The 27,390-nt window shown below is 34.6% G+C and overlaps 1 long non-coding RNA gene across 2 annotated transcripts; it reads right to left on the reverse strand.

Moving 5' to 3' along the window:
- Positions 1 to 429: 429 nt before the first annotated feature.
- LOC127843673 (uncharacterized) lies at positions 430 to 27,359 on the reverse strand. Of its 2 annotated transcripts, XR_008032277.1 has the most exons (8): positions 27,286 to 27,359; positions 11,883 to 11,929; positions 7,698 to 7,801; positions 5,973 to 6,065; positions 5,298 to 5,409; positions 4,436 to 4,489; positions 2,870 to 3,096; positions 430 to 1,276 (listed from the first exon to the last, which is right to left on the reverse strand). It is a non-coding gene; the product is annotated as an uncharacterized LOC127843673 (long non-coding RNA). The 2 variants fall into 2 exon arrangements; XR_008032276.1 differs by lacking the exon at positions 11,883 to 11,929.
- Between the last annotated feature and the right edge of the window lie 31 nt (positions 27,360 to 27,390).

The raw sequence follows: 27,390 nt of genomic DNA on the forward strand, positions 1-27,390 counted from the left end.
ACAATACCCATTTTATTTTTTTTTAAGTTTCTATATTTGAAGTACCCATTAATAATATTTAAGATATGCAGTCAATTAAATGTAAATGCTAGATTTGGAAATACCTGGCATTCAGCGAGTGACCTTCATTTATAAACTTAACAGGCTGCATCGTCGAATGAGCAACCAACTGTAAAAGCTATATATGTACATTAATATACAATATGAACTTAATCCGTAATAACTCGTAACAATTAGTTACTGTATTTATTCTTGATTTTCAGTTACATGTAAATTATTCGATTGTGTATATTAATAATCAGTAGAATGCAATAATTGTAAAATTAGTCAAATAATATCAATCTGAAATTCAATTCTATAAGCAATTGTATAGAAATAATGTATAAGTGTAAAAAAGACCGAATAGCCAAAACATCAATAAATATTCAACTAAAGCTGTTTTTATTAAATATTAATTTATATACTGTTGAATCACTTGAATTCGAACGAACAAACATTTTGCGCAATACATATGAAATTTTGAAAACTGTACTTATGACAAGAGATTTTAATTAAAAAAAACATTAGACATTGTTCATCTAAGATATCTGATTCATTTTTAACAGTAACTTTATTCTAAGCAAAATGAGTAGAAAAGTACACTGTATTTGCTAAATAACTTACTCGATCAAAAAAGCAACCAAACTGAACAGACGTTAAACATTAGCTAATCAAAGAAGTCACTGATTAGAACCGGGACATAATTTTTGCGAAAACATTAAAAAATGAAGCTTCATATTGAGTTTTTTTAATCAGGCCAGCAGTAGTTGTACACAATATTTGATTCACATAATTTCATAGTTGAGCAGGTAAGTTTACATTACATATTTATTAAAGCAGTCAACAAAGCCTCATCCTTGAAAAAGAAGCAATTTAGTGCCATCACACTGGCATAAGGCAACAACACATTTTGTTTTTGTTTAGATTTTTCAGTCATAATACGGTTTTGTTTAAATGTTGTATCACTGTACATGAGATGAATTGTAAGTCTTAAACTTGACGTATAAGCTCTGCACACTGATGTATTCCAGAAAGTAGGCTTTAATGAGGTTGCCTTTAGTGCTGCTCAAGATGGGAAACTGATCATGTGAGTCAGTGGTTCACATCTCCAGGGTGTCTGTCCTTTTCATGAGCGCTGGCAGTGACTTTGGCTCTACCAATTGAGCCGACTGAAGGGTAAGCACCTGTTCCAGCAAAGTTAACTCCCTGCACTTTCCAAGAGCACTGCACATGAAAACTGACACAAATACTTCATGAAAATCACATTTTTTCAGTAATTGCCTTATATTAAGACACTGAAGATATGAATATCAGAATATGTAGTAGAAACAAAGATGCACACTTGTTGAAAACAAACCCTTTTCTTTTTAAAGTATAAAAGGGGTAATAATTATAATTCATTGCCAGGACAGAGTGATGGGCCGTTTTTGTAGCGTGAAGCAAATGATGGTGTTCTTATACTAATGATAAATCACATCAAGTAAAAATACATATAAATATTGCGTATGTGTGTGAAAGAGAAAATCATTAAAAACTTCATATCTATTTTAATATGAATATTAAATATCATACACTATGACAACACATACTATTCTTTGTATAATTTATATGTACATTATGTGAGTTGCTGCTTATAAGGGATCCCCACCAGGATTTGAACCTGGATTTTCTCTCCATATGGAAAGGTGTGTTGGCTAACACTATAAGGATTTTTCCAGTAACAGCAATATTGCCTACAATAATTTCTGTCAACTACATAAACTATTTCCATTAGTCTTGATACATAAATGTGTAAATACATGTTTTGAAGCTCTTTTAAACAAAATTCATTCTTCATCTGCTTTTAAGGCAGATGTCACTTTATTAATGACATGTACCATAAGGGTTCCCCTTTAGAGCTGCTCTGGATCAGGATCTCGTAAAGGGTCAGAGGTTTCCATCTCCAGGGCAACTGACCTTTTGTACACTACACATTTTTTTATAGAAACAATTAAGTGCCTTTTTTATGTTAATTGATTATTGTTCAGGATTGAAAATCACAACAGATAACCTAGCAGCGTGTTGCAAATTTATTTACATGTGTTGGTACAGTTGCATCGGTAAGAAACTGCAACAAATAAAACAAAACAAATATTTAAATTACTGCCAATGATAAAGATCTACAATTGTATGTTTCTTATACTAAGAAATAACAGAAATAACTCAACATTACACTAAGTTTATGCCGCATAAAATGTTTAGATCTATATGACTTTTAAATATTCATATACAAACAGAGTTGTTACACTTTACAAGAAAAATAGTTGGATTACTTGTACTGTAAGAAATATCACTTTTTAATTGATATAACATGCATTAAATAATCTCCAATAATTTAAACACAAAACAATGAAATTTAATTGACTAGATTGACATGAACAGACACTAAATAGTGTTATGGAACAGTCATTTTCTATCAAATTATCTATAAAATTGCTACAATCATAGCGCTACACAGTTTCCAACTAGTATAACAATGTACAACAAACAGATAAAGTCAAATACATGTACATGTGTACAAAGAACACGTGCTTGAAAAGTGGAATTATTTTATCACAATTTTTTTCAAGAAAGAATGATGTACAAAAAATTATTTAGCTTAATAATAAAATTAATAATAATGTTACAGATATTAACACTTACATTGTTCTTTTCAAATGTTCCATAATAACTTAATTAAGAATACATCAAAATTTACATTGGCTAAATGTTGTCACTGATGACCCAAGGGAAAACAATTAAAAAGTTTCAACAACTAAACAGTTGCATGTACTCGTCACTATATACCTACCAAGCAGTTAAGGTGTGCTGGTTTATATTCGCCGGATGAATGCCTGTTTCTTACATCACAAGCTGACTGTTGACTATCATCTTCTGAATGTAGTTGTAGCCTTGGAAAAGCAATCATTGGTGCTGGAACCCGAGAAGTAAGCACTCGACTACTCCAGCAGGGAATCCCGATATCTGTTACAAGTCAGGCCAGGACAGGTTGGACAAAGGTGATGGGGCAATGCACATCTGTAATTGTTAAAGTTGATGGTTTATACAATATGAATATTAACACCGCACTAATAACTGAAATCAAACACAGTTTGAACTGGATATATATATGTGTATATGCTTGCTTATTTGCTATTAAATCCTGATAAAGTTGCTTGTCCAAACATTTACAAATGAAAAATGAAATAATTTCATGTGATGTTGGAACTCCAGGCATCGTCTGTATCTGGGATGTCTTCTGTGCCTTGAAGCCACAATGAATCCAACATTATTTGTTAAAAATAAATTGCCAGTAATAAAGTCTATGACAGTTATACATTGAAGTAAATAATCATCTAAACGCTTTATAAATTTATAAACCAAACCAATGAACTTTTCTTATCAATACCTTATAACAGTACATGAACTAACTACAAGAAGAGAACAAATCTAAAATAGCAACAACTACTGACTACCAAAAATGTTAAAACATATTAACAAACTCAACATTGGAGTGTTTTGGACAAGTTCTTCTTCGGATAAAATAAGGAAAGTGATGTAAATGCATTTACTCATAAAGTACTGTACATATTTTTCTAAAGTATTTAACTAATTACACGTTATATATTATCAAAACAAAAATATCTTAAACTATTTGTCTCGAATCATAAGAAACATTAAAAACATTTACAAACACATCTTCCATATAGGTGAAAGTACAATAAAACAAGATATGTGTTTGTCAGAAACACTATGTCCCCTTTTGCGCCGCTTTGAATACATATATTTGACCTTTGACCTAGAAGGATGACCTTGACCTTTCCAGCTCCATGAGATACACATGCATGCCAAATATCAAGTTGATGTCTTCAATATTGCAAAAGTTATTGCAAATGTTAAAGTTGGGGCTAACAAACAAACCAACAGACAGGGCAAAAACAATATGGCCCCCACTATAGTGGTGGGGGACATATACATTTGAGGTTGCAATTCACTCTTATTAAAATATAATAACATTATGAACAGCTCAATTGAATAATGGTCTCACAGTGACACATGTATACAATGTATATAACAAGTATTTATTCATTTTTTTTATAAAATGTACTTTGTGGGAATGATATGCCACACTCTTTAAAGGCAAACTATTAGCAGCTTGTCAGATCTAAACCCAAATCTTTGACTGTACATGTAACAACATTACATTAGAAAACAGATGGAGACACAAACATGTACATTAATTTTAAAATGTAAACATTGTGACTGCAACTGTCATCCAACTTGTGCATGTGAGGTATGATCAACCAGTTCCAAAATAATAGAACTAGCTGGTAGTATATGTAAACCTTTTTTCAACATATTTCACACCAAAGAATACCTTGCTCCATGCTGTTTTGCACCTCCATATGTCTCAGTTCAGGTTCTTGGCCATCTGGATCAAAATCATGGTCATAGACAATGCAGTCATCAAAAACTGTGTAAATAAAAAGTAACATCTAATATAACCATCACCAAATGAGGACAGTGTAAAGTCACACTGAGGAGAATGTAACCTTCCAATGGGGACATGCACAATAAAATGACATGTATATAGCATTGTTTGAGTACATTTCAAGTCTTGTTAACTGTTGCTTTTGCACCATCCTTTTCAATGTCATTCAATAACTGGCACATATTAAAGAAACAAACTTTGCTGATCTGCACTCTAGAGACAATGCCAATCCCTTAACAAATACAGACATTTTAATTCCTTGAATTGTCATGACCTTGTAAACATTAAAAAAGAATTGTTATAGGCATGACTCGTAGTTTAAAGAGACTTATCTATGAAGCAATATAACAACTAGCCAACAAATATTTCACATACTGTACTAGTATTAACATAGACAAGTGTCCAAAAGACAAGGGTTCCCACTTTTGTCTTAAAACTCCAATAATGTAAAAAAAAAATAATTAATACAAATATAGCATTAAGTTTGAATACCTGATTTACTATGTGGTAGTGTGATTGATCTTGTTCCCAAAAGTATTTGGCTCAATTCCAATTTTCTTGACCAGTATAATTAAATACAGAAATTAAAGACAAAGTGTATGACACATTTTCACTACCTCATAATAGTATCCATATTGCCGTCAACAATTGGTAAACTGCTTTTAAACACTTAAAAGTACTAATTCAGCTACATTGTATCTATGATGTAAGTTGTTTCATTCACTATGATCAATGCAATAAATTTTACCTCACTCAATGCCCTAACTGTTCCCAGCATACCAGACTGCCTGTGCTGGGCAATGTATTCAAACTGGTTGTCCCAAGTTCCAACATCAGCGACTGCATATGGCAAACTCGTCCTGAAGATTTGAACATAAACTATTAAGGGACATAGAAAATTAGAATTAATAAAAATGACCAAAAGTTCATCACTACTGTGTGAATAAAAAAGTGATATCCAATCTTACTGACCCCAAAAAAGGACAGTGTGAACTTATACTCATTACAGTGTAACCTACAAATGGGGACATGTAGAAACACAATGAAAATAATGACATGTTTGTTAACAGAATTAAAACTGTAGACATTCTATTCTTTTGATGAAGAAAATTTAGGGCAAAACAACAAAGCAAACCATCAGCATTTTGGTTTCAAGTTATCATTCCTATATGTAACAGTAGCCAGCACTCAGAACAAAATTGTGCTTGAAGTCCACAGGCAAAAAAATAAACATTATTCATAAATAATTTTACTGCTGCTTTTCTTGGTTACAATTATACATTAAGTTGTTGGTAAATATTAATTCCTTCTTTATTTAGATCTTACTTGTAAATGTGGGGTTTATGGACAAATTCCCTATCAACTGAACTGGCCTGGGGTACATGAAATCTTTTTTTTTTCAAAAGGTTTCACAACTAATTACCTTGATCCATGTAGTTTTGAACGCCATGAGTCAGTTCTGGATCTAGGCCATCTGGTTCAACATCTTAGTCATGGTCACTGCAGTCATCAAGAACTGTATAAAATAAAAAGTAATATCTAATTACGACAGTGGAAAGTCAAACTGAGGACAGTGTTACATTCGAATAGGGACATGCAGCAATGCAATGAGGTGTAGTTCTATGTGACCCATCCTGTTCAATTTAAGTGAATAACTGGCACATATTGAAGATACAAGTTTTGATGAGCCCCACTTTAAAGACAAATTTAATCCCTTAGCCAACAATAAACATGGCACAGACAAATTAATTCGTGGAAAAGCTCAAGGCCTTAGATAAAAAAAATTCAAATGCACAATGTTCAATTTTTTTTCTACATTACAAAATGACAAATATCCAAAAAATATGTCACATATTCAAACAGGAATATGTCCAAAAGACACAGGTGCCCAACATATCACTTATGACTGAAAACTCCAATAATGTCAAAACCTGTATTATTATTACTCGCATTGCCTTTACATTTAGCTTCAGTTTTAATTTCTGATTGTCTCAGTTGTCACATGTTTGATTTTGTTACCAAAAGTATATAGTTCAATTCAAAATTCCTTGGATCAGTTTTATTAATTATAGTTATTATAGTCCTAGGCTATGACAGATTTTCGCACAATATTATTCATAATGCCTTCAAAAATTAACACACTGCTTTATAACACTTTAAAGTACTAATTCACGGGGCTTTTTTCCTGTTTTTGTGGAGCAGTCTTAGCCCCCACCCCCATTTTGAAATAAATTGAGTCGCAAACAGTTGAAAATTGTGAAAAAATGAGTCAGAAACTGTTTAAAATTATGAAATAATGAGTTGCGAACTTTCTAAACTTGTGAAAATTTGATTCACAAACTTCTTGAAATTGTGAAATTTTGAGACGCCAATTTCCCAAAGTTGTGAAAAACTTTCAAAGAAGAAAAAAGCCCTGATTCAGCTATTCATGATGTATGTTGTTTTATCACTATGGTCCATACAAATTATTTTTATCTCATCATCAGACGTGCATTGTCGAAATAAACCACTGTGGAATAAATTTTCCTCTATTTCGGCGGAGCTGAAATATAGCTGTCACCCGTGGCAGAGAATGGTTATATTACTCGGAATCAACTATAAAGTAATCTTTTTTTTGTAAAATCGAATCAGATTCAACAAAACAAACAATTTGATACCAAGAGGTATTATATTTTTAACAAATAATGCAACTCAAAAAGCAAAAAAACATTATTTACAAATATTAAGTGCGCGTACTCGTGATGTCATTATTAACACCTCATACGACACAATGCATGTTTTTTCCCGGTTCTTTCACCCTAAAGCTGCAGTTGTTTAGTGTGTTTTTTTCATTATTTCTTAAAAATCAGGGACGTAGAGGTATGATAAACAGAAAAACAGGTTAGTACCTGATCTTTTTGTAATGTATTAGGCTCAGCACGATTAAAATAATGAAACAATGTTTGCTTTAAATAACTTTGGGATTTTCCGTGTAGTTCAAGTTTCCTATTCTATTTTTAAAGAAATAATTTACGACTAAGAAAATTGATGGGGTGAATCGAATACTAGGTCGGTGCCAAATAAAGCAAAGTTTATTTTGCTCGGCACGAAAATCTGAACCACTCGCCAAGGCTCGTTTTAGTATTAGTACCTAGTATTCTCTATATACCTCAAAGTCCTCACTTCTTTGAGCATTGCAGACTGCCTGAGCTGGGTATTGGAGTCAAGTGGCTTTTCCCAAGCTCAAACATCAGTGTATACAGCAAACTTGTCCTGAAGATTTAAACAATCATTATTAAAACACATAAAAAATACAAATTAATACTCATGAACTTAATGAAGAGCTTGAAAACTGTATAGATGTACAATTAATTAATTTTGCTGTAATAGCTTGCATAGCGAGTACTGTGTAATGACTTGTACAGTGTGTACTGGCTTGTTGCATAGTGAGTAGTGTGTAGTGACTTGTATAGTGTGTACTGGCTTGCTGCATAGTGAGTACTGTGTAGTGACTTGCATAGTATGTACTGGCTTGCATATTGTGTACTGTGTAGTGACTTGTATAGTGTGTACTCGCTTGTTGCATAGTGAGTACTGTGTAGTGACTTGAATAGTGTGTACTGGCTTGCATAGTGAGTACTGTGTAGTGACTTTTATTGTGTGTACTGGCTTGTTGCATAGTGAGTACTGTGTAGTGACTTGCATAGTGTGTACTGACTTGCATAGTGAGTACTGTGTACTGACTTGCATGAAAAGTGTGTGTACAAACACTCAAGCCACTAGAGCCTGCATTGTCATGAGTTATCACTTTGGGAGCCACCATAACATTTAAGCATCGATAAATATAACAATGTAATTTCATGAAGAAAGCAAGTTAAAAGGGGGAGGCGGAAAACTAGGTTTAGGCTAACCCAAACCCTAACCCGACCCCTAACACTAACCCAAACCCTAACCGTCTAAGCCCCACTTGCGCAATACCATACCATGCCTCGCCCGTTGTAGTTTTCCGCCTCCCGTTAAAAGGTCCCCCAAAAGGACAGAAAATGAAACCAGTAGATAAGAATTATGCATTTTAGGTCAATTAAGTATAACACTTAATTTAACAAGAGCACCGCCTTGCAGGTGCAGACCGCTCATCTATTTTCTTTTTAAAGGTGAAGGGACTCTCAATTTCAATCACAAAGGAGGGAGGGGTGGAGTGAAGAGGGGTGTATAGTGTGGGAGTGTGGACATTTATTACATTATCTTCCAAAAAAGCGAAAAAAAAAATGCAAAAAAAATTTCGAGGGTGGGGGGGGGGTGTTGGGGGGGAGGGGATTCTTGGGTGCGACGGTTGGACGGTATTTCAAAAATAAAATAATAAAAATAAATATTTGTGTTTTTTAAACCGTTTCAAAAAAAAAAATTGGGGGGTGGGGTTGGGGTGTATAGTGTGAGGGTGTGGTGGTCATTTGTGAGATGATCTTAAAAAAAAAAAATAGGGGGGGGATTCGGGGGGGAGGGGGGGCACGGGGGATGGTTTGGGTGGAGTCTTTTGTGGTATGTCAGGTAAGAGTAGTTTTGTCAAAGTATCAATCAAATCTAATCATAAATAAAGAAGTTCTTGCAATTTTAGCAAAATTTAATAGTTTGACCTTGAGAGTCAAGGTCATTTAAAGGTCAAGGTAAAATTCAACTTGCCAGGTACAGTAACCTCATGATAGCATGTAAGTTTTTGAAGTTTGAAAGCAAAAGCCTTGATACTTTAGAAGTTAAGTGGATCGAAACACAAAATTTAACCATATATTCAAAGTTACTAAGTAAAACAAGAGCACCACCTTGCGGGTGCAGACCGCTCATCTATTTTCTTTTTAAAGGTGAAGGGACTCTCATTTTCAATCACAAAGGAGGGAGGGGTGAAGTGAAGAGGGGTGTATAGTGTGGGGGCGTGGACATTTATTACATTATCTTCCAAAAATGCAAAAAAAAAAATGCAAAACAAAAAAAAAATCGGGGCGGGGGGGGGGATTCTTGGGTGCGATGGTTGGACGGTATTTCAAACACAAAATAATAAAAATAAATATTTGTGTTTTTAACCATTTCCAAAAAAAAAAAATTTGGGGGGGTGGGGGGGGGTGGGGTGGGGGGGGGTATAGTGTGAGGGTGTGGTGGTCATTTGTGAGATGATCTTAAAAAAAAAAAATATTCGGTGAGGGGGGGGAAGGAATTCAGAGGGGAGGGGGAGTGGGGGGGTATTCTTGGATGCGATGGTTGGACGGTATTTCAAACATAAAAAAATAAAAATAAATATTTGTGTTTTTTAAACCGTTTAAAAAAAAAAATGAAATGGGGGGGAGGTGGGGTGGGGTGGGGTATACTTTAGTTAGAGGGTGTGGTGGTCATTTGTGAGATGATCTTAAAAAAAAAAAAAAAAAAAAAAAAAAAAATAATAAGGGGGGAGGGAATTCGGGGTGGGGGGGAGGGGGGGGATATTCTTGGGTGCGATGGTTGGACGGTATTTCAAACATAAAATAATAAAAATAAATATTTGTGTTTTTTAACTGTTTCAAAAAAAAGTGGGGGATGGGGGGTGGGGGTGGGGGTGGGGGATAGTATAGTGTGTTGAGGGTGTGGTGGTCATTTGTGAGATGATCTTAAAAAAAAAATATAGGGGGGGGATTCAGGGGGGGGGATATAGTATAGTGTGAGGGTGTGGTGGTCATTTGTGAGATGATCTTTAAAAAAACAAAAAAACAAGAGGGCCTGAAAGGCCCACGGTATCCCCCGCAACATATGCTTTGTTTGAGGATGGGTGCAAATTGGACGGATGAACATAATGATAGATGGACGGACGACAATAACACAAAACTAAGACAAAGGAAGGTTCTTAAGCCTTCACAATTTATTTAGGTGAATTAATAAGTCGTGCATTTTCCACAAAAACATTCAACGTTTACATACGCTCAATTTTCAGAGTGTACAAAAATGCCTGTAGTAAAAAGCATTTTTTCAAGATACAAAGGGCCATAAGTCTGTTTTTAACAGATGGTGTACAATGCCATTTGGCGTGCATCATCCTCTTATGCATATATATACTCATACCAAGTTTAAATGAAATCCGCCAAAGCACTTCCAAGATATGGCTCCGGACACAAAAGTGCCTATAGTAAAAAGCATTTTTTCAAGATACAAAGGGCCATAAGTCTGTTTTTAACAGATGGTGTACAATGCCATTTGGCGTGCATCATCCTCTTATGCATATATATACTCATACCAAGTTTCAATGAAATCCGCCAAAGAACTTCCAAGATATGGCTCCGGACACTAAAAAGCATTTTTTCAAGATACAAAGGGCCATAAGTCTGTTTTTAACAGATGGTGTACAATGCCATTTGGCGTGCATCATCCTCTTATGCATATATATACTCATACCAAGTTTAAATGAAATCCACCAAAGACCTTCCAAGATATGGCTCCGGACACAAAAGTGCCGGACGGACGGACAGGGGTGCATGGGTCTGAGGTGGAATGTCCCCGTCAGGGGCGAAAGGCCCGTGCCCTAGCTTAATGTATAATTTCTGTGCAGTACATAACATGTATTCTTTACAGTATTAATGACAATCTGAATTAAACAAACACTGGAAATTTTAACATTTTAATAAGTTGTAACTTCCAATAATGACAATGACATTTCAAAATATATAACTAAACCAATTTAAATGACTAGTCCACAAGTAGTTATTGCAAATAAAAAGAAACAGTACAAACTGTAAACATCTTTATCACCTGTCAATAACATTCAATATAATTAACCTCTACTTAACACGATACCATTTTACCAAGAGTATGTGACTAGCAATTCAAATAATATTACCAAAGGATTAAGTTAACTTAAGAAATATAAAGTCTGATAAACATCACAATAATTAAAACAATAATACTGAAGCATTTTATGAGCAAATACCTAAACATTTATAAGTAATACTGTGTTAAGAGTACACAATGACTGTCTTTTTCTGAAATAATTGATTATTCAGTTTATAAAGATTGTGTGCCTGTTGACATGAGAATAATTGTTTTTATTTGATTAACTTAGGCATTTTTTTGGGAAAAAAATCGGGCATGGGTTGCCCCAGCTGATGCAATCTTAGGATTTAAATATTTTGCTGAGGAAGCTTCTTTGGATCATTTTTTCAAATACAAATTCGGACATAGCTTAACATTGCAGTGCCAACTCAATATATTTAGCATTTAAGGCAACCAAGTCCGACCTTAATCATGAAAAAATCAGGAGAGTTTGGGGCTCGAGAGTTTCATTTATCCTAATGAAAGACTCACCCTTCTGTAAAATGTGGTAACAAATAAATCCACTTACTGCTCGGAGGATCAAAACTCCGCGGAGAAACCAAACATCAACGAAATCTGTCGAAAATTGAATAAAAAAGGAAATGTAAGTGTAGCAGGAAAGTGCATTTATCCGGAGGTGCCGGTAAATGATAAACGTTAACAAAACTGGAACAAGATAACTTCAACAGCCTACTATCGTTCTTACTCGAAACACAAACGAAAAAGTCGTTTCTTTTTCTTGACATATCCAATTGTTGACTTTGTCACAGTTTGTGACCTTGAATCAAAGTCGTACAGTCTCGTTACCCGCTCCGCGATTGGACAATTATATCGATACGACCAATGAGAAAGCAGTTAACAAATATCGGTTAAGGTTGTTTACTTCCGTTTCAGACAGTTAGTATATTAACGAATACTAAATATCTCGTCATCGTCGTGAAAATTTGCCGATGTTTTTTTTTAAATTTTCTTTCCGAATTTGAGCCGCCCTGAATAACATTTGAGGCGGTCAAATCGGACGCCGGACGCCTCCTAATGAAAACCCTGCACACAGCTCGAACATTTATATCATAATGACCTGTAATTGTGTCCATGGTTTTTAGCTTTGGGCTTGTTTGAAATTTAAAACTTTTATTGCATCCACAGCAACAAACAGACAGGACGGACGCTAAACCATGTGTCCTAAGTTCCGAAGTAATTCGTATGACTGGATTGTCTGTAATAACAACTTGTTTCGCTGCCTCACACAATAAAACATGTTTCATTACCTCATTCATGTGCGTTTCTAGACATCCTATATTTATCACTCTATATCCATTAATATTGATGTTTCTTATACGACGCAATACCACCTTCAACGTATCAAATTTCTTACATCGATACAGAGTGTTTATGAATGGTAATACAGTAGGCAATTTCCTTTTGAATGATTTTGAACATGCTTTTTGTTTTGATACTTTCAATTTTAAAGGAGATATCTGGCGACATACATGTAATGATTGATGCCGCACTTTCCTCTTTTTAGAATGTATTCCAGTAGCAAGCCCAAAACGCTTACCTACTTTCCAGTGACCCTTCATTTTCAAATTCACTTATTTACTCACAATAGAGTAATAAGTATAGTCACAAAATGACACAATTACAAAACAAGATGCGTTTGTGAAACACAATGTCCCCCTATATGATGTTTGACCTTGAAGGATGACCTTGACCTTGTGAAGGATGACCTTGACCTTTCACCACTCAAAATGTGCAGCTCCATTAGATACACATGCATGCCAAATATCAAGTTGCTATCTTCAATATTGCAAAAGAATTTATAAAATAAGCGATTTGGGCCACATATATTTGACCTCTGACCTTGAAGGATGACCTTGACCTTTCACCACTCAAAATGTGCAGATCCATGAGATGCACATGCATGCCAAATATCAAGTTGCTATCTTCAATATTGCAAAAGTATTTATTAAATAAGCGATTTGGGCCATATATATTTGACCTCTGACCTTGAAGGATGACCTTGACCTTAACCTTTCACCACTCAAAATGTGCAGCTCCATGAGATACACGTGCATGCCAAATATCAAGTTGCTATCTTCAATATTGCAAAAGTATTCATAAAATGAGCGATTTTGGCCACATATATTTGACCTCTGACCTTGAAGGATGACCTTGACCTTGACCTTTCACCACTCAAAATGTGCAGCTTCATGACATACATATGCATGCCAAATATGAAGTTGCTATCTTCAATATAGCAAAAGTTATTGCAAAATGTTAAAGTTGGCGCAAGCAGACCAACAGACCAACGGACCAACAGACAGACAGGGCAAAAACAATATGTCCCCCACTACTATAGTGGGGGACATAAAAATGAAATATACTAACAAAAGGAAACACTTCAAATGTTCATTTAAAATTAAAAGTACTTTAAAAGATGGGACGATTGAACTTTACCGGTACGCAACACTTCACATCAAACAGCGTACCCTAACCCTAACCTTAACCCCTTACACATAACAACTAACGCAACACCTTATAATCCTTTTTATCCTATATATTTCCTTAGTATAGAAGGTAGTTGCAATAATCCAACTCTCAGCTATTGACCCTCCAGGTCCTGGTAGTTGCAACTGGTTTTGCGATTTACCATAGCAGAATCACCGCCTGAAATCCGGGCGCTCATTTATTGGTAAAATTAGCAACATAAACTATTTTCTGGCATGAATTAACACAAATAGATCGTCAATATATCTATAATGAGCAAATTAAGATAACTTACATGATATGGTGTGCTCGCAGAAGAAAGATGTTAATCAAAGTTTCAAACACGTCAACCGTAAATGTAAATGCGTTTGCATATGGAACAGTTTTTATTAACCAAAAGAAAAATTAAAGGAACGCACGGGGTGTGTTTACAACAACATGTACCAATTAACGGTTTACCTATGCTTTTCTCCGAACATACAATTTATGTTTTTAAGAAAGATTATTTTAAAATATTAAATATCTGTTTTAAATGGACAGAAATTCAAATTTTAATTAATACTTATGTTAATTGTATATGAATAGCGGTCAGATCTGCCGTAAGGGAATTATAATACAACATCTACAGCAGCAACATGTATTAGCTCTAAAGCATACAATTGCTTTTAGCCATATACAAAATAGAAAATAACAAAAGTGTAATGCATGGATTATAAGAATTATGATTTCCCCAGACGATTTTAGCCCAGAGGGCTAAAATGCGCGCACTTGAAATTCTCACAAGCGCTTGCTGTCTGCATTCGGCCAATGTTCAATCAAAACACGCACGCTCTTATCAGCCGTGTGTGCATAAGGGGCTTAGATAACATGTATGGACGATTTACGGGTCGTTCATGGGGATCAATTATGATGTTCGTCCCCTAATAATGGCCGATAATGATCTATTATTACCGGTACATGTGGAGTAAGAGCAATTAAAGATATGCTCAAATTTTTTGTTCTATTTTAATAAGTGTAAACCTATTTAGTGTAGCTCGATTGCATCGAAAGCCGTAGGCTCTCGAGTCCGTTTCCTGGGACTAGAACCAGTACTTAGTGTCTTTTGGGGGAGATCAAAGGAACGCTCACAGTGGGGTTTTAACCCGTGACCTCCCGGTCTCTAGGCGGACACCATATCCACTACCCCACAGCGATCTTTTAAATATTTTACGACTTTTGCAGAAAATAAAAAGTATAAAAAACTTGCTTCAAAAACAAACCGTAACTGATGTGTGTTGCGGTTGTGCGTAATTTAAGTTATAAATACAATTAATTGGAATCAAACGTCTTATTTGATTGCTCTCGACCATTTACAGTAACATTGCTACTCAAAATCATAGAACATTTCATACATTATTGTTCGTAAAATAAACTTAACCAATTAAAAATCAGTGTTCTTTATGGCAATTGCCGAAATTTCAACGCCAGATGTGGACTGCAGGGGGTTTTCTGCCTATTTTGGGAAAAGGAGTCTGACCAAATTGGGAATTTTTTATCGACAAAATTGGTCATTTTGGGATTTTTTGCTTCGATGAAACGGCTCATTTGGGAAAATTGTGAATTTATCAGGCTTAAATAATTCAGTGGTTTAATAAATAAATTTGTTTTTATTTCTTATTTTGTCTTATTTATATAAACAGATGCAATATTGGGCATGTTCAACGTTTATTCAAGTACTGCAGTTTTGTTTTTCAGTTACAGGTACACTCTGAGATAAGAACTGCCCGGGTGTACATTGTCCAGGGTAATCATGGAACTTAGGCTGGAAATCCATGGTATAACATGGAATTACATGGAAATCCCTGGAATTTGAAACAGTTTCCAGGGTTTTCCAGGGTTTTGTTCTAGAAATGTCCATGAAACGTGGACTTTTTTACCAAGCATTTTCCAGCCTTGGATGGAAAAGCATGGAAAAGGAATGGAAAACGCTGGATTTAGGCTGGATAACCATGGAAAATATTTTCAGATAGCATGAAAAGTGGAACATAGAATTTTTTAAGCATGGAAAAGACTCTTACATTTTCAGCTGACCCTGGAAAAAACTTAGACTTTATAAGAGGAGAAAATAACTTATAAAAATGCAACACATTTTATTCAAAGTAAATCAGAGTTCAACAATTTACACAACATATGAATAAAACATAAAACAATGTGCATAGTTTGGGCAGAAATAGTAGTAGTTATAGTAGTAGTAGTAGTGGTAGAAGTAGTAATGCTGAGGCTGGCAGTAGAATATGTTGTAGGAGTAGAAGTAAAAGTGGTTGTTGTATAAGTTGTACAAGCAGTTAAACTACTGATAATTATACTATTGGTGCAAATTAAAGTGACAGTAGCAGTAGTAGCAGGTATTATTGTGTTGTTGTTTTAGCATTTACAGGAATAGTAGCAGTAATGGTAGCAATAGTAGAATAAATAAAAATAACAATACTAGTAGCAGCAGCAGTAGTAGTAGTTAAGGAAGTAGCATTAGCAGCAGCAGCAGTAGTAGTAGTAGAAGTAGTAGTAGTAGAAGTAGTAGTAGTAGAAGTAGCAGCAGCAGCAGTAGTAGCAGTAGCAGCAGCATCAGTAGGTAGTAGTAGCAGTAGTAGTAGCAATAGTAGTTGAAGTACTAGTAATAGTAGTAGTAGTAGTAGTAGTAGTAGTAGTAGTAGTGGTAGTAGTAGTAGTAGTAGTGGTAGTAGTAGTAGTAGTAACAGCAGCAGCAGCAGCAGCAGCAGTAGTAATAGTAGTCGCTGCAGCAGGAGTTGTAGTAGTAGCAGCAGCAGCAGCAGCAGTAGTAGTAGTAGCAGCAGCAGCAGCAGGAGTAGTAGCAGCAGCAGCAGTAGCAGCAGCAGTAGTAGTAGTAGTAGTAGTTGAAGCAGTAGTAGTAGTTGAAGCAGTAGTAGTAGTAGTAGCAGTAGTAGCAGCAGTTTTAGTAGAAGTAATAGTAGTAGTAGTAGAAGTAGTAGTAGTAGTAGTAGTAGTAGTATAAGTAGAAGTAGCAGTAGTAGTAGAAGTAGTAGTAGTAGTAGTAGTAGTAGTAGTAGTAGTAGTAGTAGTAGTAGTAGTAGTAGTTGTTGTTGTTGTGGCTGTTGTAATAGTAGTAGTAGTTTTGCAGAAGTAGTAGTAGTAGTAGTAGTAGTACTAGTAGTAGAAGTAATAGTAGTAACTTTCAAAGCAATGTCTACAAGTTTAAATTCCTTAACCCTGTTCAGGGTGTATACACACTCAATATTTCACTACAGTCCAGGTTTGCAATTAACAAACTATCTGATAAACCTGTGTGTGAGTCAGATATGTCTGCTGCTAATCTATTGGTTATAAAATATCACAGCCTTTTCTGATTGGCTGAGTTCAAATACAGAAAGTTTACCTGTTAGATTGAAATTCTGGAGCAGGCGTATTGTAAAATATGCAGGTTAAACTTGTTGTTAAAATGAAGTTCATGTAATGTTCACAAACAGTAGAGTTAATGAGTTTTTCCATTAACAAGAATTTCTTAAAATAATAATGTATGGATATCATTTGGATAGTGACATGAAATGTTGTTAAAAAGTGATGCATACAAGTGTTTCAGAAGTCTGTCTAGGAATAGAACAACAACTGAAGGTTTGTGCTTTTCATTATTTCTAAATATTCCTTTAAATTGATTCTTCTTATGTCATCATTGTAGACCTTTTTTATGTGACATTTTAGGTAAAAGTATGGCAAATATAGAAGTTTAAAAGCAGCTGTCACACACATTTTCACTAAGTGCAGTTTGCAGCTTGATAAAGGAAGTCCTATGTGGAGATTTTAATAAGCTTGAATGTAGTATCGGAAGTTTATAATGCATGGCTAGGGAACTGAGGCTAAGGGAGTTATGTGCTGTGCATGATGAGAACTCAATGCTCATTAATGTTGTTAATGTTTATAAATAAATTAATAAAACCAATAGCATTGTTTTTTAGCAATAATAAATTTGTACTAATCATACCTACAAATTTTGTTATGCTATGCTTTGTGATGTATTAACTTCATTGTAAGTTATTATTTAAAGACCATTTTACTAAATATTTAAAACAATACTTGAATTATTTTCTATATACATTTTCATTATGTGCTTTAACTGTAGCTGACCAGTTGATGGAAGATACTGCAGAGTTTGGCAGGGAAATAACCCAAGACAGCAAAGCGGCTCTTTTGGCGCATTTACTAAGAGGACTAACATGGCCACAATTTATGGTAAATATTGTTATGCCCCGGGCTCATATAAGTAATTTAGTGTTAACCACCTGTAAGTATTTTGTCTTTTTGGTATCCAATATTTTGGTCTAGTTTCAATTACAGGTTATTTTTATATGAATTAGCAAATTAGCATAACTTTCATATAGCAATATCTGAATATAAAATTCCTATATACATGCATTTTTGAGTTTCCAGATACATGCTAGTGTACCCTGTTTTGGGGCATTTAACAATATAAATTTCAAAATAAAAGAGTCATATAAAAATATAAGTTAAATCACCAATTTATTCACTTGAAAGTCTCAGTTTTCCTGTGTGGTTGCCTGTTTGCAAGTAGATTAAAGCCCGCTTGCAAACTTTAAGAGAATAAATTTTAGTAAATGGAAAAGAAATAATTGCTAACTACTTAGGATCGTAAATGTTCGCTCAAATACAAAAAAGCCACTTGTACCGAATTGAGCAGTGATATGAAATATCTAAAATAGATTAAAATATGAATGAGCATTGAAGTATAGATATTCAATCATATGATTGCTGCACATTTATTTTTACAGATGAATGTAAAAAACTTATGACTTTCTTGTAATATTGTTTGCTTTGTTTTTCTTTCAGAGATCATGCAGGAGCCGTACAGTATAACAGCAGTACAAGTTCTATAAAAGATCCACGACCTACTGAAGCCCAGCTAATTAAAAAAAAAGTTTTTAAAAACTGTAATTTTATCCCACCTGGGTACTTTTAATTAATAAGCTGCCTACACAAGTTTTAGACTTGCAATTATATTTTAAACTGTCACTTGGAAAGTAATACATGTACATGCATTATGTTCTGAATTTCTTTGAACAATAAAATTATATAAAAGTATTTTAATGAAATAGAGCACCTAAATTGCATTAAAGTGAAAGTAGCTGAGACAAATAGTATCCTTGTGCACATGGGCAGCTACATATATTGTGACAAACATGAATTAGCTAAAATAACTTAAATTTTTCATTTTGTTTCTTGTATATCGTTTGTACAGGGTTCGTGAATTGTTACTGTATATTACTTGACTTGCTTGTATTTTGTTACTTTGAATACATGTTGTGAAGGTTGCATTATACTTTTTAACTTTTAAAGTAGCGCCTGTTCTGTTATGTAAGGGCCTTATTTATGATAATGGACATAGAGGCTTTGTAAGCATGTATTAAACAACACTTGTTTGATCTGAATAATTTGTTAAATAAATGTAACACAATTTGTAATCTGATGTTATATTTTGATGAATTGTGAACAAAATAATACATCGAAGAAACTAAGGCATTATGTTGATTTTTTGTTTTGTTTTAATCTAACCTTAAATTATGATTTATTTAAGCTATGAGTATTGTATTCATTTAATACATGAATATTGTTTTTAGACCAGAAATTTCTTTTTCTATTCAGTGACCATGGTAAACGCTGGACAATTTTCAATGTTATACCAGGCATCCATGGAATATTAAACAAGGAAAATCCCTGGAACATTTTCCAGGGTTTTCCAGCCAGCATGGAAAAAATACCGTCCGAATACTCCATGTAATCTGGAAAACCCTGGAAAAAAATCCATGGTTTTCCAGATTACATGGAGTATTCGGACGGTATTTATTCCATGCTGGCTGGAAAACCCTGGAAATTGTTCCATGGTAATTATTCCAGGGAGCCTGGAAAACCATGGAAACTATTCCAGGCTATTTCCACATACCATGGTCAATTGTCCACCCTTTTTTTTTAAATATTGATGCTGGAAAAGGCTGGAAACTTAGTCCGAATACTCCAGCCTCATATTTTCCATGGATTTCCATGGAAAACCCTGGACAAAGTACACCCGGGATACCCGCTTTAATTTGTAGGCATAAAAACATCTGGTTTCAAGTAGCCTGCAACCCGGGTGAGTCGCGGTACTTAAGGAATATTCATTTGCGTCTAGAAACCATCTTCAAATATCAGATAAATAATTTATAAGATAAACATATCTGACTTAACTTCATTGGAAAATAGCCTTATTATGACGAAAATCCTTCAATTTTAACTGCGGTATCAACAAAAACAACACCACTGTCCGCCATTGTTGTTTATTTTCCCTCCCGTTTGACTCGCGGTAAATAGGTTAAGCGACACTAATATTAAATTTAACATGAATAAAGATCTGACATACCATTCAAAGTAACAATCAATAACGTATATAACAATTAGAACATATGGAATTTAAGACATCAAATAAAATAAATATCACAGTTATGTTCAAGCAGTGTCTAATTTTAATTCTCAATATTCAAATTACTGTTCATGTTCATTCATTTTTCTGCGCAGTGGGGACACCTGAAGAAGCTATCTCGCCTCAAGAAACGTACATCAGTGCAGAAACTCAAATGTACCCAATGTGCACTCACACTACATTCACCCCATTTCACAAAAACAACCGAACTTCCTCAATGCTGGTGGACTACTTTTATTTACAAAATCTTTTCAAATCTATTAGCTAAATATTGAAGTGTTTATAGAGCCTGACCTAGTTCTTCTTGAATGCTCTGAGCTTTTATGAGTACATACGTACAGCTCATAGTTCTTCTTTGTAAAATTAAAATCAATGTAAAAAAATAATGTCACACATATGTCCATAAAATCGAGTTAAATCAACCTAGTACATTGTTACAAACACAATACCTGTTACAATCGACATTAATTTGCGTCTACTTTGTTGAGAAATGCTCAAAATATAAAATTGATATCAAATCGTTTATGGCGGAAGTTGTTATTGTTGATTAGAGCAAAGGGAAAGAAAGGGTTACACTGCACAAATTGTTTTCACAGTGGTATCTGACGATCTGGTCTTGTTAGCAGTTGAAATTGTATTGTGTATAACATTGTAGTTTAGATTAGGGCACATTCTTATGACTGTAATTTCGCTGCGATCGGATAAGTGGCATGTTTCGTTAGTAAGTTGAATAATATCGGGCGTATGTTTGCATTGTAAACAAGTTGTTATTAAAATAAAGATACTATGTGGTGTTGGTGTAACTTTTACTATTTTACTAAGTGAATGAGGGTTGAAATGCTATGAAACACTTTCTGCACCAATTAAAATATTTATTGAACATATTCCACATTTGTTTTCGGCTATTAGGCTAGATTATTTAATATACATGTATACATAGAAAATATTGCAGACATACACACACACACACACACAAAGTATAAAGAAATGGAAAAAAGAAACACCATAAAAGAAACTAAACAAACACAACAAGAAAGAACAAAGAAATGAATATGCATTGTTATAATGAAATATAAACACATACAGCTAAAAGATTTACAGAAAGCGAAAACCTAAGCACAATCGAGGGACACCACACATAATCAATTGGTCACTGTCGGCTCATGAACTACTTTAAAGTACCCCGTGTACCCTTAGGTAAACAAAATGTTCCCCGGGTACGAATAATACGTTTAAAGGCACCCGGCAATACGACGGGGTTCTTTCAGTATATTTTCCGTACACCGGGAACAGTGTAGTAAACTTTAAAGTACCTGGGGTACCATATACACACATACAGCTGATAAATTTACATATATTCTCCTGTGTGTGATCGTGCTTATTGAAAGCGAAATCCTAACCAAGATCGAGGGACACCACTCATAATTTACGCTCAATTGGTCATTGTCGGCTCAGGTACTACTTAAAAGTATCCCGAGTACTCAGAAGTATTCTACAATGTACCCCGGATACGGAAAATACGCACCCGGTCATACTCCGGAATACTTTTTAAAACCGGTATATATTTTCTGTACCCCACATATTTTTTAATTACACCGGGTACTTGAAGTAGTATCTGAGCCAACAATAACCAATCGAGCATAATTTACTATTGTTTAATTAAATCATTTTATATTTCAAGTCCGCATTGAAGACGTACATAAAGTTGAAAGGCGGTAATGCATGTGTTCATTTGTTTACCATATGAGTGTTTTGGTATATGCATGTATTGAAATACAAAGTGAAATAGATGTTCCATGCTTCGACCACCGACATATCAAAGAATCGAATCCTGAACGAGTTTTCCGGGGATGGAAGTGTGAAGATCGTGGTGGCGACTGTGGCCTTTGGATTGGGGGTAAGTTACTGGACAATTAATAATGTGACCAACTACTCGAGCTTTCTGTAAATAGATTGACGAAACGTGTTTGTTTGATCTAGATATTACGGCATGGAGATGCGGTAAATTGAATACATGAACCTTGTTGATAATCGAAGTCTCTTCATTTATCGAATTAATTATAAAGTAAGTTATTGATGAATTGATTGAGTACAGAGCGATTAATTCATGGCGTACAGGGCAATGCGTATGTATGCATTGGTGAACTTATTATGTGTCGATAACGTGGGCATTATGTTCCGTGTTGAAAATACAAATCTAACATCTGGTCATTTACAGATTGACATTGCGGATGTTCGTCTAGTCGTCCACTGGGGTGCAGCAAGAAATCCTTTGTCATACTGGCAGGAGGTGGGGAGGGCAGGCCGGGATGGGAAACCGTCCCTTGCAGTTGTCTATCCCTACGGTCGTTCGTTAGTGGGAAACAGTGGACTGAGAGAGACTTTTAAGAGTGTTGAGTGCTTGAGGCTGTCAGTATTAAAGACTTTGTTAACTAAAGAGATGGGTGAAAGTGAGTTATGCTTTAGGGAAGGTTGCGTTTTAAAGAATTGTTCTGTATGTGAGTGTGATCTTTGTCAGTGTTGTTGGAGGTGCTGTGCAAAATGCGGATGTGTTGGTGTGATAGGTGTTTTGGAGAGATTTTTCATTTGATAATTGTCACTGATGAGAATGTTATGATACACAGACAAGAATAACAAGCGAAAAATATATATGTACTGGCATTTCCCCAGAAATTTGGTCAGGCACAGCGGCAGGCGGTTGGTGTCGATTTCTTAATATACTTTCTAAATGGTATAAATCAAAATCCACACTACTTTGGAGCTACTAAAACACAAAATTTCATAATATTTATGTATTTGTCCTCAGTTCATTTCAGTCAAGTCATATATTATAAAATTAAATAACAACCAAAATAAACAGAAAGCAAAAAAATGATTGAAAAACAGTCTGTGACCAATGGAAAATCTTGCTTCCAATTTCTTGTCGTTTATTAGATTGTATTCTGTCATGCACAGAGACTAAAGAAAAATGTGTTTTAGGTATATAGCGAATTCCGTAAATATGAAAGAAACTATATATATGTATATATTGTATCTGAATATATTAAATGTTGCTACTGTGAAGTTATAGTCGCCGTTAAGAAAATAGTGTGAACAAATTTTAAATGGTCGGGAGCAATCAAATAAGACGTTTGATTCGAATTAATTGTATTCATAACTTAAATTACGCACAACCGCAACACACATCAGTTACGGTTTATTTTTGAAGCAAGTTCTTTATACTTGTTTAGTTTCTGCAATAGTCGTTAACAATTAAAATATTTAAAAGATCGCCGTGGCGTAGTGGATATGGTGTCCGCCTAGCGATCGGGAAGTCACGGGTTAAAACCTCACTGTGAGCGTTCCTTCGATCTCCCCCAAAAGACACCAAGTACTGGTTCTAGTCCCAGGGAACAGATTCGAGAGCGTTTATAAAAGCATACGGCTTTCGATGCAATCGAGCTAAATTAAATAGGTTTAAACTAATTAAAATAAAACAAACAAACAATTTGAGCATATCTTTAATTGCTCTACCTCCACATGTACCGGTAATAATAGATCATTATCGACCATTATGATATTAGGACCATAATCGATCCCCATTAACGACCCGTAAATCGTTCATACGTGTAACCTATGCCCCTTATGCACACACCGCTGATAAGAGCGCTGATTGAACGTTGGCCGAATGTAGACAGCATTCGGATTAAAGCTTGCAAGCTCTTGTGAAAATGTCAAGCGCACGCATTTTAGTCCGCTGGGCTAAAATCGCCTGGGGATATCCCTGATTATATGTATCTATACATATGAATATATGGTGTTCGAATATATGTATGAATACAAGTTACACTTTGAATGGGTTGTTGTATATAAATCATTGTTCTTAAATCATGCTCCAGTGTTTTACTTATTGTTATAATGTATAATAATGTCTATTTCAGAAGTCAATGAATTACACTCAATATCAATATTAAAGTGATAAGTCTTATGTTACTAAGAAGTGAATTTTTAATTTATGTCTTACCTTATTAAAGTATCTGATGAATAAGTCATTATCAATTGAAATTCATACAACTTATGTTACTTATCAGTGATTACTTTTTGTAACTTCTATCAATTCCTAGTTTTCATAATTCTTATAATCCATGCACTACACTTTTGTTATTTTCTATTTTGTTTATGGCTAAAAGCAATTGCATGCTTTAGAGCTAATAAATGTTGCTGCTGTAGATGCTGTTGTGTTATAATTCCCTTACGGCAGATCTAAGGGTCATCGTTCCTGTTGTTTCTTTGTTCGGAGAAAAGCATAGGTAAACCGTTTATTAGTACATGTTGCGTTCCTTTAATTTTTCTTTTGGTTAATAAAAAATATTCGATATGCAAACAAGTTGACATTTACATTTACGCTTGACGTGTTTGAAACTTTGATTAAAATCTTTCTTTTGCGAGCACACCACATCATGTAAGTTATCTTAATTTGCTCATTATAGATATATTGACGATCTATTTGTGTTAATTCATGCCAGAAAATAGTTTATGTTGCTAATTTTACCAATAAATCCCCGCCTGAAATCCCGGCGGGGATTTTGCTATGGTAAATTGCGAAACCAGTTGCAACTCCCAGACCCGGAGGGTCAATAGCTGGGAGTTGGATTATTGCAACTAGAGCCTGACCTATCGAAATAATTTTTAAAAATAGGTGGCGTATAACCCCTTCACAAAGAGAATACTATTGGTAGTGTCAGACCTAAGCAACCGCAAGCAGACGAACTTAAAAAGTGAAAAAGTTGAAAGGGAAATTTCATTTTGTCTTTTTGACATGGATTTTTACATAATTTTGGTTTAAAATGATGTTTTAAATCGTTTTTTGGTAGTTACTTACCAAAAATATATTCATACTCGCAGCAAAAATGTTTTCTGTCAGATTTCAAAAGTAGGTCACGCAGGTTTGTTCACAAACACAATCCAGAGGGCGCTAATGAAATACCGCGAGTCAAAACGACCCGCGACTCAACCGGGTTTGAGTATTGACCTTATCGCGATGACGTCACAAAAGGGGCAGTCCCTTAGCGACGGTGAAAACAATGCCCTAGATACGGTCGATTTACTACGCTGATTGAGCACCTCTGCTGATATTTCGTCAATCGCATTCCTATTGGGAAGTCGATAGGTAATTAAATGTCCTGTAATTGGTGTTTAAAATGTCTTTTGACTATTATGAAGGGTTAGATTGCACTTCGAAAGCCCGATATGATCAGAAAATAAAACTAATTGGACTTAATGAATGTCCGTACAAATTGCAAACTGGATGTTGGAAAAATGACCCGACCAAGTGGCCGATGATCGAGTACGGCGACATTCATTATTAACTTTCTCACTGAGGCACCGGGTAAATTCGTTTATTCTGTAATAATGGGAGTATCCTTGTAGATGTTGATGTAATGAGTATTGTCGTTCTTTTCAGGGTTCATTCATCTTCGAACATTAAAATTATATTTCTACTATGTCAATTTATCATGCTAATGTGAAGCTGTGAAATACGTAGGGACATCTGGTACATGACTTACTGAAAGCCTTAGTTGTGTTCATTGTAATGAGTACGAGTGACAAATATTAAAATTAACACACATATATCTGTATAAATATTTGTTTTTCAAACATTATTTACCCCCGTTGCTGTCAAACGTAATTTCTTTTTTATGATGTCGATCGTTTATTGTCGTAACATTAAATCTTAATATGGAATGACGTCTTTTTAATTGACTGATACACTCTAAATACGTTACTTGTTTTTTTACGTAAATTTTATAATTATTAAATACTTTAATAAATTAATCGGGCAAGTATCTTTACGGTGAAAATTTCTGATAATCTAAATTGGACAAGACTTTATATTTGACCATATGTCACATATCTAATTTAAGCAACTGTTAAGTACATTGGCGTTAATTATTCATCCAAATGACTGCTTAATACTACCAGAAAGAGGAGACATGGTGGCATCTATCGTGTTAAATGACACTGTCTGGACCACCCAGTGTGGTTTATGACACCTTTTTGTCAGTTAAGTTTGGATAATACTTGATCAAAACGAGATAATCGGATTATGCAAAACAAATGGGCAATTAAACACCAGAATACAAAAGCTTACACAATTTTAAGACTGATGCAAACATTCAAATGAAAAATATTGAATTTAATTTAATTAAATGTTTATTTAAGGTGTCAACGTGTTTTATAAAGCAACTGTATATTGAATTATTTCGGCATTAAACATTTGGCTTAAATGACTGCTCAGTATGACAAGAGATTACACAGAGGTATCATAAATTGTGTTTAATGACCACATGTGGTTTATGCAGAGCCCCAAGTATAGGTCCCCAGCTGGCTTTATGACACCGTGTTTTCTTTGTCTGGACAGTATCCGATCATAACGAGATAATCGGTTTGTGATGAAGAAAGGGGCATTCAAATACCTAACATGCGGAAACAAAAAGTGTCGAAATTGGTGTGAATTAAATAAAAACAATAACATTTATCATGATAATTTATTTAATACGTAATAAGGTAACAAATATAGAGGTTCAAATCAGCTACTATATGTTGCATATATTTAAAATTTATTGGTTGTTTGTTTTCATCCTTATTTGTGTTCGTTCATTAAATTAAATTTATTATGAAAGAATTTCTATTTCTGGGTATTTTTATTCTAAAAATTGGTCGCGAAGATGTGCCTTAACTTAAGAAAATTGCGAGCAGTGTTAAATATTTCAATGCAAATAAAATGGCGACAGCGCTTTTGTTTTCACCGTCGTCAAGGGGCATGTAACTCTAACTGACGCAAGTGCCCGGATGTTGCGATAAGGTCAATAAGTCGACCGACCACTATTTCAATTAAAGATCTAGACATAATATATTTGTGATAGGAAAAATGAATAATACAAATGTATTGCAAACGTACATATAAAACAAAGTGAACACTTACCTTTCTATAAAAACCTTGTAAGCGTTCAAACATGCATTGTTATTGTCTGGCCATGATGTCTGGTTCAGCTAGCCGTTATTTGCTGGAAGTATATTCGTAACACGG

Source organism: Dreissena polymorpha, chromosome 9 (assembly GCF_020536995.1).
Source record: "Dreissena polymorpha isolate Duluth1 chromosome 9, UMN_Dpol_1.0, whole genome shotgun sequence".
Classification (NCBI taxonomy): Eukaryota; Metazoa; Mollusca; class Bivalvia; order Myida; family Dreissenidae; genus Dreissena; species Dreissena polymorpha.